Source organism: Camelus dromedarius, chromosome 29, assembly GCF_036321535.1.
Source record: "Camelus dromedarius isolate mCamDro1 chromosome 29, mCamDro1.pat, whole genome shotgun sequence".
NCBI lineage: Eukaryota > Metazoa > Chordata > Mammalia > Artiodactyla > Camelidae > Camelus > Camelus dromedarius.
Genome location: NC_087464.1, coordinates 10,610,835 through 10,624,378, shown reverse-complemented (window position 1 = coordinate 10,624,378; position 13,544 = coordinate 10,610,835).

Below are 13,544 nucleotides of genomic sequence, written 5' to 3'. Positions count from 1 at the left end.
TCACCCTTTCCCAACTAACTACGACCTGCTCTTCCATTCCTGAGTCCTTCGCACACCATCCCCAGCCCTGCCCTGCCCACCATCACTATTTGATCTTCCATTCCCAAACAAACCCCAAATCTGTTCTGTTCTCTTATCAAAACTTTGGTGAAGCAAATTATTGCTGAATACTTCCTATGACCTATATATTGCCTATATTTTTAGATACTATCAGTCACCCTATTTAATGATTACTAAAAGAATATAAAGAGCAGCCAATCTTCAAAGATTTGCACTGTAAAAAAAGGGCATATCAAGTATTTATAGAGATGTTGCATTATTCTTATGATGTTCGTTTGATGAAAACAAACAAAACTCAGAGCCCAGCCCTTAACATGCAAACAATGAAAGATTAATCTGAAAAGGATAAACAAAGCAAAAATACTTAGTTTTCTGAGGTAACAGTATCACAGAATTTTAACAAATTGCATAATTATAAGGTAATGAATTCTAATTGTATTATATGATTTGCTCTACATTCTACTATATAATTATTTAAAATTAACTTTAATGCAAAAAATAACTATAGTGGAACGTGGTGATGCATTGAAGTTCTATGGTCTTTCCAGGCCAAATAGCTAGCTAATGTGGAAACATATTACCAAATATTTTGTAAACTGTTAAAACATTGAATTTTATAGAAAAAAAAATACATCCCAAGTCATGGGATATGATTTCAACAAAGAAGTTTGATAATGAAAATTTCGAGCAGCCAAGCATTATAATAACGAGCTGATATCAAGGGTAAGCAAGCTAACTGTGCACCACATGTGAGCCAGGAACAATGTTGGAATGCAGGGGGCACAGAGAGAATACGGGAGGCCGGAGAGAGGGGGACAAGGTAGAGGGAGGCGTGACGAAGACCGAGGTGGAGATGAGTGTGTCTGTGCAGCAGTTACAGACTAGAAAACGGGAGAGGTTGGGAAGCGAGAAGACTGCAAAAACAAGGCAGCAAGAGGAGAAAAAGGCAAAGAGAGTGGTAAGTTTTAACGAGTGTAAAGGTCAACTCGTTGTTGAGTTTGAGTTGGGTTTTTGTGACTATTCATTCATTCTTTCAGACCTTGCTAATAATATATAGTATTATATATTATATATAACAATTCCTCTCTAGTCATTTTTATAGACACAAGCAAAACTATATGCCTGAACAAAAATACAGCGATTCTGCCCATAACAGATGACTGGTGATTTCTAGGTGATTCTAGAAATAATTCAAGGCCATTGAAGTCTAGGTCATTAACAGCATATTTGTTACACCTGGCACAGGTTTAAAATGTTTTAAAAGAATATTAACTCGACCAAACCTGATCAGAACCAATGTAAATGAAAGTAAGAGAAAGTATGACTGCAATTATAGTTAGTAGCAATGATTAAGGAAATTGAAAGTGATAAAAAACATGAAAAACTCCTGTGCACTTGAGATGAATTACTTTATGGTAAGAATTATTTTTAAGGGCAAAGAACTCGTCTTAACAACGTGTAAACGTTAGTAACCAACAAGGCAAATGGAAAAGAATTGATTTAATAGCTCTTAAACAACAATAACAAAACCACAACTTAATTCTTTTTACTTTTTATTTAAAAATTATTTTTATTAATTTTTTAAACATCTTTATTGTGGTGTGGTTCCTGCACAGTCAACTGCACATATTTCAAATGTACAATTTGATGAATTTTGATAGATGTATACACCCATGAAACCACCACCATAATCAAGATAGCTAACATTTCCATCGCTCCCCAAGAGGTACAATTTTCAAACTCCCAATTTATCCCTTCCCACCACCTTTACCTCTTGGTAACCATAAATTTGTTCTTTATATCTGAGAGTCTTTCTGTTTTGTAGATAAGTTCATTTGTGTCCTTTTTTTTTAGATTCCACATAGAAGCAATATCATATGGCATTTTTCTTTCTCTTTCTGGCTTACTTCACTTAGAGTGATCACCTCCAGGTCCATCCATGTTGTTGCAAATGGTGTTATTTTATTCTATTTATGGCTGACTACTATACTATTGTGTGTGTGTGTGTGTGTGTGTGTGTGTGTACACATCTTCATACATATATATACCACATCTTCTTTATCCAGTCATCTGTTGATGGACGTTTAGGTTGTTTCCATGTCTTGGCTATTGTAAATAGAGCTGCTGTGCACACTGTGGGCAAAACCACAGCTTTCATGTTGCTATCCATTAGCTTAATACTTACTCAAGTGCAGATTGAGACTTTTTAAAGCCCTTGGTGACTAAGCATGGTAACAATACTGCTGTTAACCCTTGTACACAGAACAAGGATTCAAGACCTTTTCGTGGTCTTTGATATCCAGGTAGGTGAGGGTACCATTCTGAATAAAGCCATCAAAGTCTCTTTCCTCAGGGAAATTTATAGAGAAGGAGAGAAGTAAATATTTAATAAATCCATTAATAAACAAGGAGTTGCAAATTAAGATGTGCTATGAAGGAGACAAAAAGGTTGCTGAGACAAAGCTTGATGAGGGGTCTGATTTGTATTGGAGACTGGAGGGGTGGCTTTGAGAAGACTGACTGATGGATGACAAGGAGTCAGGCATGACCCAGGGGAAGATGGTGCTTTGAAGAAAGAACAGGGTGTTCTGTTTTTCTAAATTGAAAAGCACATTACTTGAGTAAAGGACTAGAAGGAGGCTTAGCAGAAAGGTATTCAGCACAGCAAGAAATATGTGGTCAGGGAGGTGGATGGGGCCAGATGTCGGTACGGATACCAACACAAGGAGTTTTTTGATTTTGAATGCAGCGTGAAGCACAGATTTAATCATGCTGGGACACACTTTAATTTTATATTTTTAGAAGATCATTCTAGCCGCTCTGCAAGAATACAACGAGGAAGCATGAGTAATCCGTTAGGAGGCTATTGCTGGAGTCCTGGTAAGGAAAAATGGGAGCTGGTACTATGGTGGTAAAAGGAGAAATAGAAATGGATGCATTGAAGACACAGCCTGGAGCAGAGCTGAGAATATCTGCCAATATGTTAGGTAGCACTGGGGGCATGTGGGCTAATAAGGAAGAGGGAGTCATCCAGAATGACTGCCAGGTGTTTGCCTTGTTCACCTAAACAGGTGGTAGAAACACCTGGAGTAAGAATGACTTGGGATAGAGAAAAGGACAGGTTTCAGGGGGGCACAAGGAATTCATCTGGGTCATTTAGATGCCGTGAGACACCCAAATGCAAAGCTAACTAGGGAACTGAGTGTAGAAGACACAGGCAGCTGACTGGACGTGGGAACCTCGGAGTTACCAACATGCATGGGGCACTTGAGTCCTTGCAAATGGACGAGGTCATCTAAGAGCAGAGTAAAGAGAAGTCAGTGAAGAGAGTCTGCTCCAAAGGGCTGAGGAACCTCAGTTAGAGAATTAACAGGGGAAGCTCATGTAAGAAACGAAGAAGGAACAATCAGAGGAGTGGGAGAAAAACCAGGATTATACAGACACAGAAGTCAAAGGAGGACAGTGTTTCAAGAAGGGTGGAGCAGTCAGTGCTTTAAATACCCCTGAGTTTCAGTGAGAGGAAGACAGAAAAGGGTCCACTGACTTTTGATAGCCTGGGAATCACGAGTGATGCTAATAAGAGAAAATTCAGTGGATTGATGAGTGGAAGACAGATAGCAATGGAACAAAGCATCAATAAAATGAGAGAAATGGGGGATAGCCTCTGTTGACAATTGCAAAAAGTTTCTTGTGACAGAAATGAGATAGTAGTCGGAGGAGTCCCTGGGGTTCAAGGAGCAATTTTTAAGGAATGAGAGATGCTGGAATATGTTTGTGAGCTAATGAGAAGACTTCACTAAAGAGGGAGGGGTTGGATGTGGGAGAGAAGGACGGCGTAGCTGGGGAAGATATGTTCTTGGTGAGACCATGTGATCAGAGATGTTTCAGAGCTTGAGAGGGAGAAACGGGAGGTGGATGCACCCAAGTGGATCTGTGATGGAGAGATGTGAGAATGCCCATTGACGGCTTTCATTTACACAATGACATGATGCAAGATCGTCAGGGGGGCTGGTGCGGAAGAGTACTGGGTCTTCCAGTGAGGAAGAGGTGTGACACAATTTTGAGAAGCGGAAAAGTCCACACTATGGAGAACCATGAAAGAGATTCCCATCAGCCGGTATCTCCACTTTGTAAGGTCAGAGTTCGTCAACTTAGAATGACAACTATCAGCCTTTCAGAGTGACTTTCTGCAAAAGCACTTGGCTGCAGTGGGGTAGGCACAAGGAAAGTGAATGGATGTGTACACAGATGTTGTGGCTGTTTCTGTGTGAGTGCAGTGGAGGAAGAGAAGAACAAAGGATTTGAGGGTCATTGAAAAGGAGTGATGTAATGAAGAGCTGTGGGCTCTCAGTGGGATATGAAGACAAGTGGAAAGATGGGCGGTACTCTACACACTTAGTAGAAAGGCTGAACAAGAAGCACAAAATGATCATTCCAAGTCTTGGAGAAGACAGGGAGGAATGGAGCTCCTGTACGTTGCTGGTGGGAAAGCAACATGGTACTACATCCTTGGGAAAAATTTTGCCAATTTCTTAAAAAAGTTAAACATACCTTTACTATGTGATCCAGCCTTCCTGTTCCAGGACTTACACATGATTGTTCATTACACATTTATTCGGGGTTTTTTGGGTTCTATTTTTCCTTTGCTGGATTAACACTTTAAAAAATTAAAGTATAGTTGATTTACAATGCTGTATTAGTTTCTGGTGTACAGCAAAATATTCAGTTAGATATACATACACATACACATATATATGTGTTATACATTTTTTCAGGTTCTTTTCCATTATAGATTATTACAAGATATTGAATATAATTCCCTGTGCTATACAGTAGGTCCTTGTTGTTTATCTGTTGTATATGTAGTAGCTTGTATCTGCTAATTACAAACTCCTAATTTATATCTCCTTCCCCCAACTTTATTTGTAACTTATCAAATTATACACTTCAAATATGTGTGGTTTATCATATGTTGATTATACCTTATTTAAAAGTTCCCATAATAATTTTCTTTAAAAAGTAAAAGAAGAGGGTACTGATACTTAGTGAAGGGGTGATGAGATCAGTGATTTAGACATCTCATTGTGGTTTGAGAATCAATTCGGTGAGAGTGAGCAGACGAACTCAAGGATATATTTAAAGAATGATGTGTGTACATTTTTTAAATTTCTGAGGTGGGGCCATTTCTGATGGTGACCAAGGATGACAAAGGAGTGAAAGATTAAATGGAGTGAGAGGAGACTGTCTTTAGGCGTGAGGACGTCTAAGGACTGGGAGCGCTCCAGGTTGGATGACTTACCTTTGTGCACATTAAAGGCATCTGAAATGATGGCAGAGTTGATGCAAAGGAAGCATGAGCCAGGAGCTGCTGCCTTCAGTGAACTGGGAAGTCACTGGGAGGTTGGTAGGTGGTAGCAAGAAAGAGGATTCAGGGACAAAAAAGCCAGATGGCGCAGATTTGAGAGTAGGGTAATACAAGTTGGGGTTTGGAAGCGTAGTGGTGTGAAAATGGGAGTGGGGTTCAAGATGGCCAGAGACCCCAGGTCCAGAATTTGAAGAAGATAATGGAGAAGTTGCTGCTTCCAGAGAGCGGTGCTGCAGACGGACCAGAGGGGCCAGAGGAGACATTTGGGAAAGTGCAGAAAAAAGCAGGTGAGGCTGACCAAGGGTTCGTGTTCTGGCCATCACCGGTCTAAACAGAGATGCGAAGGGGGCATAATTATTATAATTTTTTTCCTGCTTTATTTTAAAGAGTTTTACCATCTGTGCCTACCTTTCTCAACATTCTAACTGTTTGGTTTTGCCAGTTTTAAAAATTTTATGCAAATAGAATAGTACTATGTGCATTCTATTGTTACTTCCTTATTTCACTCAGCTTTATGTTTTGGACACATTCATGCGGATGCACAAAACTCAAGTTCATTTACTTTTGCTGCTGCTTAGTTTCTGGTGTATAAACATGCCCTATTTTATTTATCCATTTCTACTGTTGATGGACATTTGTATTGCTTCCACTTTGGGGCCATGACAAACAATGCTGTTATTAACATTTCTGGTGCATATTTCATAATGCAAATGTGCAAGAATTTCTGTCGATAATCTGCCCACTGGCAGAGCTGCCAGATCAGAGTGTATATACGTGTTCAGCTTTTTAATTTGGTGCCCAATTGTTGTTCATCGGTTGGTCCCATTTGCACATATCCTTGCTAACACTTGGATTGCCTGATTTTTAATTTTGCCATTTTGGTGGGTGTAGAGCTGTGTCGTGGAATTTTGGGTTTCATGTCCCTGGCTGTTTATGAGGTTTTTATACGTTTATTGGCCAGCCGCGTTCTGTATATCTTCTTACTAGCTCTGAGCACTAGGGTGAGTTGCTTCACTTCACTTCTTTTCTTCAACAGGTAAAGGAGGATAACGTTATGCATCTCATAAGAAACTGCCCTTCACTGTCAAAATGACATTTACTTAATCTACATTTCGATGCCACCTTAACCAGTGTTGCTTTCGGGGCAGGTCACTGGAGGAAAGAAAAAAGCTCAGAGGGGCAGACTGGGAGGAAGAAGAGGGATGTATCAGCTGGCACGATAAAAGCAAATAGAAGAGAATAAATAGAATATTTATTGAATAGAATAGATGTACGTAGATGTAGGACTGAAACATTACACTGTCCACCAGAAATTGACACAATTGTAAAATGCCTGTATTTCAATAAAAAATTAAAATTAAAATTAAAAAAAACAGAGTAGAATATCTGACGTCCAGTGTTCTAATTAGAGTAGCTGTTACAGCTTTCAAAAGCAAACCTCAAATTTCAGTGGCTTAACAAAGATAATTTCCTATTCCTGCATTACCAGCAGCTAATTTAGGAAACCAGGCTCCCTCCGCGTGGCCCTCTTATGCCCTCAGGAGTCCCCTGCTTCACAGCTGGTAGCAGAGGAAATAGGTTCTAATACCCACCCACTTCTTAAAATTATCTGCCTTACAAGGAAACCTCTTTTCTGATGGATTCCTTCAGCAAGACCTAGTCACATGGCCACTTCTGCGCGCAAGGGACCCTCAGAAATGCAGTCTTTTTACTTCGAACAAGTGCCTTTCGATTTTGGTGCTAGACTCCATCCTGGCTTTGAAAGGAGAGCGACAACCCAGTCCTTGATTATTCAACCTGACCATTTCTTGACTTACTGGGGAGCGAGTTATAAACAGAACCTGCTACAGGGTAGAAGGCCTGTGCCGGCTGGGACAAGTTATTGAAAATGGAAAGAGTTAGCAGAAACCTTGATGGCGAGGGAGGGTCTCTCTGCATCCAGTGGCGAATGTGCAGGGCGGTGTGCTGGGCGGGGGGCGATCTGCACTCACCAGAGCACTAATATGATGTATTAAATGTCAGACCGGCATCGCTGGGTGTGCGTCTCTCTCCCGCGGAACGGCCTGTTTATGCTCATTCAGCCCTTTGAATAATTTACCACATTTCATCCTCTAAATTACTCTCAGCGATTTGACGGGGCTTTTGGCAGTTTACTTGAAACGCTCAGTGTTAGGTCAATGTAGGGTCCCAGCTTCTGCTAAAGAGAAGGACTCTGCCTACTTGGGAAAACATAATGAGTTTTCTCCCTGGATCTCCTGCAGGGTGGGGTGGGATGGAAGAGTGGGAGGAAGGGGGAGGCAGGAGGTAGACACTGCCTGTGCTCCTTGCATGGTCAACCCAGAAAGTGTCAGGGATCCGAGGGTTAAATATTTAACGGGACCAGAAGCCATCCTTCCGGAGAAGGAAAAGTTGAAGGGCATGGAAAACAGTGTGAGTGTGCTGTGCAAATGGGTGTGTATGATAAACGACCCTCATTTAGTCAACACTGACGGCGGCTGCTTCCTCCTTTCAATTTAATCCTGACGTCAAACTGGTCCATCCCAGTGAAGACTGGCCACAGTGGGTGCGTGGTGGAGGGTGATTTGTGCAAAGGAAATGGTGAACCCTTGTCCACTGGGGAGCCTCTTCATTCCTTACTCTGGCCTCAGTTTACCTGTGTGTAAGCTGCCACGATAATGCAAAGAACCGGCAATTCTTGATTTTTTTTTTTCCATATCTCTCTGAAACCCCAACTTCCATGAATATAAAAAATGAAACTTGGCTCAGAGCTGGAGGTACACTGCTTCTTTAATGTTCTACGAATGTGGTTTTAAAAAGTATCTTTGTCTTCACCCTTTTCTCCCTCTCTCTCCTGCAACACCCAGGATGGAAAGGGCATGGACTTTTCTGAGAGGTGAGCGTTTTCAGTTAAGACTTAAAATCTTGCCTTTAATGATACATCATCTTGAGTGAAATCTCGAGTATTCTAATGGCCCCAGCCCGCCAATGTGGCAGCAAAATGATGATGCAAGTGACCGCGGGCTCAGCTCTTTGTTATGTGATGGCAGGACTCTGATGGACTGAACCCTCTGGGTCTGAACTCCCCCGCCACGCTCTGGAAGTGCTGAAAAATCTTCTTGGGGATTTGAAGAGTCTTATACATACCGAGACTCCAGAAAGAACTGCCTGCTTATCATCCATTTTTACCCCCTTTGAAATCGCCTGAGCCTGCATTGTAACCTCAGGTCAAAACTATTTGGGGTGGAGGAAACTCGTGATAAACACACGCTTTTGAAGGCTAGAATGCCATCACTTTAAGAACATCAGATTAACCTTTATATTTAAAAATTTTTTTAAAACCCACCAAAGTGTTACGAGGACCCAATATGTGTGTATGTGTGTCTGTATGTGTCTATACACGCGTATATGCAATAATCATGCTCAAATACAAAAATAGAAATGTGTGAACACCAAAGTATATAGATATCTATTGAAACTTTTAAGAAATTAGTGGCATATTGAATAATTAGCAGGCTTAAAAAAAACTGTGCATTGATCATCATTTACTACATAAGAAAGAAATATTTCATCTTCTATCTGAAAATTTGTTTTATTTCTAGCAAGAACGGGAAAATTTATATTTTCTTAGAAATAAAGTCACTGAAGAATATGATTTCCATGGAGTAAGGTTCTTGAATAGCTGTCACTACGTATTTATTTAATTAAATATTTATTGAATATTGTCAAAATATAAGAACAGTTTCTTTATTGGTATGATTACTTTAAAGCAATTTTATGCCTTTGAATATGTACTTATAATTTCCCCTTTTTGACCGAAGAGGTACATTGGATGTATAAAATTCATTTATTCCATTATTTTTCTTTAGAATGGCAGCCACAGTTTTTCTCAATAAGCACCTCACATTCATTAGAAAAATTATACCTATACTATAATATTAATTTTGAGGGCTTTTCTTCCAGAGTGGAGGTAAACTGCTTTAATAGAGCTACCATCCAAAAGAATAATTTTAAATTCCTCCCTCAAGATTTCCCTAAAACCATTGTTTAGTGGACACACAGCAAGTTCATTTTACCAACTTTCCATGCCTTCAGCCCAGAGCTGGAAAAATTAAGCTGATTTTTTTTTTCCCCTTTTTACCAGTAACAGTGGTGGTGTAATCAGCAGAGAATTGACAAGTTTGCATGTGTGTATGATGCACAAAGGGTTTCTGGTTTCTCCGGTCTGTGAGAGTGATGGATTTGCAAGATTTATTTTTCAGGGAAATTGAGCATCTGAACCTAGAACGCCCAGAGGGCAGATACATGATGTCCAAAGGTAGTATTTCCCAACACCCATGATCCTACCTGAATGCACACGTACGTTTGGTTTGTAGCATTTGGGTAGCAGGTAGTAGGGTCCTTAGCTTTTAGCTCATTCTCTCAAAGATCACTCTTAATCAAGGGTCAAGGTGATCATTCCTACGGATGTGCAGTTGTTTTACCTTGGGCCTGTAAACAATAGACTTTCCTCATGGACAGAAAGGACAAATATAACTTGCTGTCAATTTGGACTCGGGGGAAAGGCGTAGCGGCACCATCTCTATTATTTTTCCTGCAGTGTGCTGGTGACTGTTGCTAGGCGATGCCGTTTCCATTAAGCATCGGGGAGCTAATGGGAGGGTTTGGAAGGCTAGGTTTCATTATATAATTAGCCCTTGATGTGTTGCAGAATCTCACGTTATCTGGGTTCAGGTGAGAGAAAAGGGTCTCAGGCTGACCCCGAGGGATAGTTAGAGGAGGGACGTGCAGTGATTATACAAAATTTAAAAAAAGTAGCCCGTTCCTCGCAACTCAGCTCCAGGTATTGCACTGCTTGTATCAACTCGAGTTGTTTCCTCGAGGATTTGCAGCCAGAATAAGGTACAGATGTGTCAGAATGCCCGGAGAAATGGCAATGCTTTTTGGCCCCCTCAGTCAACACATCATTTTTGGGAATTGGGGATTTCACAGATGATCAACAGGAAAAAAAAAATATATATAAATTAACTCAACGTATGCAAACACACATGCATATATCCATAACCAAAAAGAAAGTGGTAAAAAGAAGGAAGCAATGGGCAGGGCAACATTACAAAGTGTGTAGTATACAAAAAGGACAAAATACGAGCAATAGTCTTGGGCCTTTTAGTTGGGCAGGTGCAGGATCGGGATGGAAGGTTGGACATCGCCAGCTCAGTCAACACCAGAGACCCTCCCCGCCTCTGGCTTCAGCTTCCTGGGGGTGGGAGCAGAGGCTCAGTCTCTTTACAGCTTCCTCTTGCTGGGAATTCTGGTGATGCAGGGTTATTTAGGTTTAATTTGTGTTCCCTTTGCCATGTGATTCAAAAATAAGAATTCTGTCCCCAACAAACGACAGATTGACTGAGATTCTTGATCCTCATTCCTGCCTGTCATTAATTGTCATTGTCAGTGAGATACAAAGTTTGTGATGAGGGATGGGGCATGGGGGGTGGGGGGAAGACGTGCCTTGTGAGTTTTGGTAAGAGGAGAGAAAAAAGAAAAACGGGGTTCTGCAAAAATTGCATTTCCCCTCCAACTTCCCCACCCTCATTTGCCACTGATCCCAGAGACTGTGGAGAAGGAGAGGGTCAACCTCAGGCCACTCAAAGGAAGAAGAATGGTTAGGCTAATGGGTCATAAACAGACAGTGTGGTGGGGCCGGGCATTAATGCCGATGGGTGGAGCTGCTGGGTGAGGTAGCAGACAAAATGGGAGAGTAAAAAGAAGAGAACTCATGACTTGCTAGAAGTTAGGGACCATTGTTCTGGATTTTCATGTGAAATCTCATTTTTAAATGGTAGTGACTAATTAAAATATTTTAAAAAAATATATTGCACAAAGAGGTACAGGCCTTGAAAGAGAGTTTCTTTCACATCCTAGCATGTTTTCTTCTTCAACCATTCCACAAAACAAATAGTGGTTGAGAGTCTCCAAAAAGACTTCAAGCTTTTTAAAAATTTTTAACTGAAGTCTAGCTGATTTACAATATTGTCTTAGCTTCAGGTGTGCAGCAAAGTGATTCAGTTATAAATATCTATGTCTGCATCTATATTCTTGTTTTGATTCTTTTCCATTCTAGTTATTACAAGATATTGAATATAGTTCCCTGTGCCAGACAGTAGGTCCTTGTCGTTTATCTCCTTTATATACGGTAGTGTGCATCTGTTAATCCCGTACTCCCAAATGTGTACCTTCCCCCTTCCCCTTAGTTTGTTTTCTATGTCTGTGAGTCTGTTTGTTTTGTAAATTAGTTCATTTGACTTCAAGTTTATTATATTCTCTCTTTATATTCCATTAGGATACATGGAAACCCTTATATAAGCCATTTCTGATTTTATATTTTGAAGATGAAATTAATTTTTTCCCTTTAAAATCACTTGCCCTAGGGGGGAAAAAAGTCTTTTTTGTAGGGTGGGAATCTTTACTTTTTTTCCTCCCAAGGCCAAATTTAGAGGAAAATATTAAGTAATTCTTCCAAATCCAACTTAAAAATGTCCTGAAATAAGCCATTCTTAAGAGCTGATGGAACCCACCATTTTGAATTATTCCAGAGTTAACAGGACTATTAACAGGAATAGGAACTATTCAACTTGAAAGAAAAATGGACAGTTATCTAAAGTGTTTCTCTCCCACTGTGGGCAAATCATGTGATTCTTCTTTCTAATAGCTTTCCACAAGCTATGGTGAAACTTCCGGTTACAGCTGGAACTTCCATCTTCACTGACAGCAAATTCTTCCTCTCACAGATTCCTTTAAAAGCATCAAAAGAGCATTTTCTAGGTCCCCTTTCTCACAGAGACTAAAATCTGTTTACTGAGCATTGCATTCAACCTAGGAACCTTCTAGAACCTGACCTTACGCGGCCCTGTGAATTTTAGGGTCAGGATGGAAGTTCTCAGTGCCTTGCAGTGTGTGTAAGGCAGCCAGGGATTCTGCCAACATCCTGCAGGCCTTTGGGCAGGCCGATGATCTGACAGCCCAGGCAAGGGGAGCGCCCCTCTTTGGACTTCTGTGCACCTTGCATACCCTTCTCCCAGGGCTGGACGGCCACACCATGGCTAATTGTGTGTATTTCAGTCTGATGACTGCTACTGGGCTGATTAAAAGCAATGTAAGCAAGGGATCCTGTTGATTTTCTGTTGAACCTGGAAACCCCTTTTAAACGCTACTGAGCCTGCTGCTCTTCAGATTCTGGGTCTGGTCCTTCCATCTTCTTTGTATTTTACTGGCATATAGTCAGTTTCCAATGTTGTATCAATTTCTGGGGTACAACATAATGTTTCAGTCATATATATACATGCATTCATATACATACATATACATATGTACATACATTCCTTTTCATATTCTTTTTCATTATAGGTCACTATAAGATATTGAATATGTTCCCTGTGCTGTACAGTAGGACCTTGCTGTTTATCTATTTTATATATAGTAGTTAATATCTTCAAATCTTGAATTCCCAATTTAACCCTTCCCACCCCTTTCTCCCCTGGTAAACATGTTTGTTTTCCATGTCTGTGAGTCTGTTCCTGTTTCGTAAATTAGTTCATTTGTGTTTTTTTTTTTTTTTTTTGGATTCCACATGTAAGTAATATCATATGATATTTTTCTTTCTCTTTCTGGCTTACTTCAGTTAGAATACGATCTCCAGGTCTATCCATGTCATTACAAATGGCATTATTTTATTCTCTTTTATGGCTGAGTAGTATTCCATGACAGATGTGTCTGTTTGACTGTCCTTCCTGTTTTATACACACACACACACACTTTGGCTCCATATTGACCCATAAGCCCCCTTTAACAGCCAGCCTCCTTTTCTGTCTCTCCACACTCCACCCACCCACACACCCTAAGCTCTGCTCACCCCATACTGCTCAGCCCTGGGAGAGCTGCCCATCCATCTCCCGGCTCTGTTCCTATACTCAGTGCCTGGATTACCCTCGTGAATTACTGAATTAAACACTTAGTGCCCCCTAGGGAGTGACTTTGATTCCTTCTCTCCCAGAAGGTCCGCTGCTTCACCTTCCTTTTTCCAGCCCCAGTCACCAGAGCATTGTGTGGTTGCTTTTTGATTCCT